Source organism: Palaemon carinicauda, chromosome 26 (genome assembly GCF_036898095.1).
Source record: "Palaemon carinicauda isolate YSFRI2023 chromosome 26, ASM3689809v2, whole genome shotgun sequence".
Classification (NCBI taxonomy): domain Eukaryota; kingdom Metazoa; phylum Arthropoda; class Malacostraca; order Decapoda; family Palaemonidae; genus Palaemon; species Palaemon carinicauda.
In genome coordinates, this window is record NC_090750.1 from 65,401,799 (window position 1) to 65,406,798 (window position 5,000).

Genomic DNA, 5,000 nt, shown 5'->3' on the forward strand with positions numbered 1-5,000 from the left:
GTCCTATAATTATAGTCACACGACGCGTAAAGGTGAGGAGGAGCAGGTTGTTCTTCCCTGGGCCTCGGGTTGGAATTCCCTACCTTCCCCAATAGTCGTCGAGTGTGTGTATACCTGTGAAGCAAGGCCAATACAAGCCTTGCTGGGGAACTAAAGTTCGCCTGTGTCACAGTTACACTCTCGGGGGCCGAGGAGAAGTGATCTATTCTATAGTGCCCTGTTTTCATAGTCCTCAAACTATTCTTGGTCTCTAGATATTATCTGTTTGTTTGCGCTGAAGATTCTTTGTCTCGCGGGCGAGATTGGTGATTTAGTGGTGTTCCTCAAGGCAAATGTTAAAGACTTAAACCAGTGAAGAATGCAGACAATATTTTTTTTTTTCTTTTGCAACTCCAATGCCACAAAGAGTAACTGTGTATCACCTTGAATATTATAATCTCAAGTGATTGTGGGATTAGTGGTTAAGTCCCGATGTTCACACATAGATTTTCCTATCACCACGGTCCAAGTGAAATACCTTTAACTGTGAAGTTGTTCTGTCTGTGCTGATATTCTTATTGGGTTTGTTCGAATTTACAAGTGCACAAAGCGTGTCGAAACATTAAAGGTAAGATCGTTGCCTCCCTCAACGTTACAAATCCACCTCCCAGAAGACAAAATCACGAAACACATTGCTATTGGTGGCGCTGATGCTGCTGTTGTGAAGGATGAAACATCGCTTCCACTGAGCATGCGTTGAACAAATTATCTAAAACCGGATTTTGTTTGTGGTCGCGGGTACGAACTCTGGCTTTCGCAGTGACTCGGATTCGTTATGTATACTCTCGCGAGAAGGGGAGATCACTTACGCACATCTTCCTCGTACCCGAATGCAATATGACAGAATCGATATTCATTCCATGCGAACGATGCTACTTTTAGCATGCATGATTGTCTTCTCTCCTTGGATATCCCAAACAGGAAGTGACGTATCCGTAGAGAGACGATGTCGGTTATGGTATATCTGTGGGTAAAGCAAATTGATAGATAGGATCCGTGTGAATCGCATGGTATTTGTAAATGCTACGTATTCTAATAAAAAAAAAATTGAAGGTACTTTTATTAAAAGTGCAAATTGAAGCATCACTGAACTCGAACACGCTGAATTTTCATCGTCCAAACCAAATAGTACCAGGCAGTACAATAAATGAATATATTTTTTTTTTAACTTTTATTTAAAATAACAAAATACAATATTTACATTTTGTCAATTAAATAGTTGAACACATGAATTCCTTTGTAACAAGTTTCTTCCATTTTTCCTTATACAAAATTGACGCAAACCATCTCACATAATTTAATCTTCCTCTAAGGAAAACAATAAATGAATTGAATGATTTGAAATTCTCTGACATCCTGGCAGTACAAGTTACTTTGTTTTTTTCAGTCGCAAAATATTAGAACAAATGCATGACTTCTAAAGTATAAGCCGTAATTCGTTATATAATTACTTGCATAATATATTTTGGTTCAATCTGAAATGGTGTCTTGTTATTATTATTATTATTACTATCCAAGCTACAACCCTAGTTGGAAAAGCAAGATGCTATAAGCGCAGGGGCTCCAACAGGGAAAAATAGCCCAGTGAGGAAAGGAAATAAGGAAATAAATAAATGAAGAGAACAAATTAACAATATATCATTCTAAAATAAGTAACAACGTGAAAACAGACATGTCCGGAAATAGGCCTCTCGTCCCAGAGACCTAGATGCTACTGGGGAAGTAAGGGGAGTATACAATTATACATTTCATACTAACAGCCACATTTACAAGTTTATCATCCTGTCAACGGATGTGGTAGGAATACAAAGGACATATGAATAGATAAAAGTAAAGCTAAAGAAAGAAATAATAGTTTATTGTGAAACCTCTTCATCAATATCGTTACTATTGTTTATTAACTGGTTGAGCTACAGAGGCCACATTTTAGAAATGAGTTTCGTAATTTTCCCTTGTCTGCGTTATGAAGCAGTAATCCAGATTATGGCATTCTTTGTAATTTAGAAACATACTTCCATTACATACTGTAATTGTTCAGTGGCCTTTTTCCTCTTGGTAAGGGTAGAAGAGACACTCTAGCTATGGTAAGCAGCTCTTCTTGGAGAAGGACACTCCAAAATCAAACCATTGTTATCTAGTCTTGGGTAGTGCCATAGCCTCTGTATCATGGTCTTCCACTGTCTTGGATTAGAGTTCTCTTGCTTGAGGGTACACTCGGGCACACTATTCAATCCTATTTCTCTCCTCTTGTTTTGTTAAAGTTTTCATAGTTTATATTGGAGATATTTTTTTAGTGTTACTGGTCTTTAAGTGTTTTATTTTTCCTTGTTTCCTTTCCTCACTGGGCTCTTTTCCCTGTTGGAGCCCCTGGGCTTATAGCATTTTGCTTTTCCAATTAGGGTTGTAGCTTAGCAATTAATAATAATAATAATAATTAACGTTCATGCGTGTTTAAAAGTTAAATTTGAGGGATTTCAAGTGTTATTGTGAATCATTATATCTATATACCAGTTCGAGTGATAATCCCAAAATAAACTGTACTCGTAGTTCTTCATAATTTTTGTAATGTTATTAATGAAGCAGCTTCTCTCTATGCTTTTTCGTATTTCTATCTTTTATATCTAAATCAGTCCATAAAACTCAAACTACTGTCTATCATTCGTAGCCTTGATGGCTATCGTTGTTATTCTACCAGAAAATTAAATTTTAATTTTCCCCCTATCTGTTCAAGTTACCGAAAGAATCGTGTTTGATGGATGCCTCCATCCTTCCAGCCCTTGTTCGTCCAGGCTCCAGTCGGTCTTTATATTCCCAAAGAACCCATCTATATACTAGCCCTTCGGATAAGAACTCCATTCACACTATTCTGTTTATTTTCTCTTTCTCTTGTTTTGTTGAAGTTTTTATAGTTTATATAGTAAATATTTATTTTAATGTTGTTACCGTTCTTAAAATATTTTATTTTTCCTTGTTTCCTTTCCTTGCTGGGCTATTTTCCCTGTTGGGGCCCCTGGGCCTATAGCACCCTGTTTTTACAACTAGGATTGTAGCCTAGCAATTAATAATAATAATAATAATAATAATAATAATAATAAGATTTCTAATTTGTTCAGGTTGGCCATACACTTTAAAAAGGAGTATCAGTAATGATTCTAGCGTTAATGAAGCAATATATTTACCACACCACTGAAATATTATTATTTCATCAATCTTAAATTTTCTCTTTCAGTTACCAGTTCATTGTACTTTGATAACAGTGGAGATAGATTGCAAGAAATATTATTATTTCATTATTTCATCAATCTTAAATTTTCTCTTTCAGTTACCAGTTCATTGTACTTTGATAACAACGGAGATAAATTGCAAAAATACAAGATTTAAATGAAAACTCGCCATCTTTTCTGAGAATCATAATAACGGAGATAAATTGCAAAAATATAAGATTCAAATGAAAACTCACCATCTTGTCTGAGAATCATGTCATCTTGTCCAAGTTTCCTGGTGATTCTGGTCGTGGCTGTATTGACTAAGGACTCCAGCGCTCATATTGGTAAGATAAGTTATATAGAAATCATATTCTACCTTGTTTTTTTCCTTTTCGTCCAACGTATTTTTGTCCAATGATTTTTTGGTCCAACGTCTTTTTGTCCAATGATTGTTTTGGTCCAATGTCTTTTTGTCCTATGATTTTTTGTTTCCTGGTGATTTTGACCAATTTTGTCTGGACGAAATGTTAGATTTTTATAGAAGATAAATATTAATATAAAGGTATATATACTGCATATATTAGATTATGTATGCCCGAGTATATTTGCAAGTAGAATTTTTTCCATGCGTTTTTATACATTAGATAAAAATATGACCAGAAAAAGTAAAATATGTTGGAAAAATCTTTTCATATCAATTTTTAACAATATTTTTCACAGTTGTATATTTTTCGACATGAATTTTTACATTCCTTTCAAAAAAGGTATTTTGATTTTCTCTTTTTCACATCCATTTTACTGTTAAGTTTTTTAACATCACAATCCAATGCTTTGTAACTTATTGTTTGTTAAGGTAATAATTTCATTAGTGAATGTTTTATTTTATTTAGATTAACTCTCTCTCTCTCTCTCTCTCTCTCTCTCTCTCTCTCTCTCTCTCTCTCTCTCTCTCTCTCTCTCTCTCTCTCTCTCTCATTATGTATATATATATATATATATATATATATATATATATATATGTATATAAATATATATTATATATATATGTATATATAATGTATATAAATACATATGTATATTTAATGTGTATATATATGTATGTATATATATAATGTATATGTATATATATACATAAGAGCTTACTTACTTATGAGTTTGAAACACGAAATGTTTTCAGAAATGAAACAGTATTTGCAATCAATGTTCAGTTATATGAAACTGTCTCATGCATATTTGAAAATATTGTTCAAAGGTAATAGTGACAGTTTAGAACACAAGAAAAATGAGCTAAGATATTGTATTAGTTTTCTTCCTTGAAATTTAAATATCGATTATATGAAATAAAAAAAAAATGCCTGATTATGTTTTACGAACTTTCATTCATGTACATCATTCAGTTCTGTGTTCAACCATAGCCAACTTTATAAAAATCCTCATATAATATATATTATATTATACAAATCCTCATATAATATATATTATATTATACAAATCCTCATATTATATATATTATTATATTATTCAAATCCTCATATAATATATATTAATATATTATACAAATCCTCATATAATGTATAATATTATATTATACAAATCCTCATATAATATATATTATTATATACAAATCCTCATATAATATATATTATATTATACAAATCCTCATATAATATATATTATATTATACAAATCCTCATATAATATATATTATTATATTGTACAAATCCTCATATAATATATATTATTATATACAAATCC

General features: G+C 32.1%; 1 protein-coding gene and 1 pseudogene across 1 annotated transcript in view; one reads left to right on the forward strand and one right to left on the reverse strand.

The window, feature by feature from the left end:
• Window positions 1–1,001, reverse strand: part of LOC137619560 (uncharacterized) — a 34,876-nt gene extending 33,875 nt beyond the window's left edge. Inside the window, exon 1 of the mRNA XM_068349689.1 lies at window positions 518–1,001. The gene's annotated coding sequence lies outside the window, so the exon portion shown is untranslated. The remainder of the gene's footprint in view (window positions 1–517) is intronic.
• The window catches only part of LOC137619953 (coagulation factor IX-like), a 32,321-nt pseudogene continuing 27,437 nt past the window's right edge, over window positions 117–5,000 (forward strand).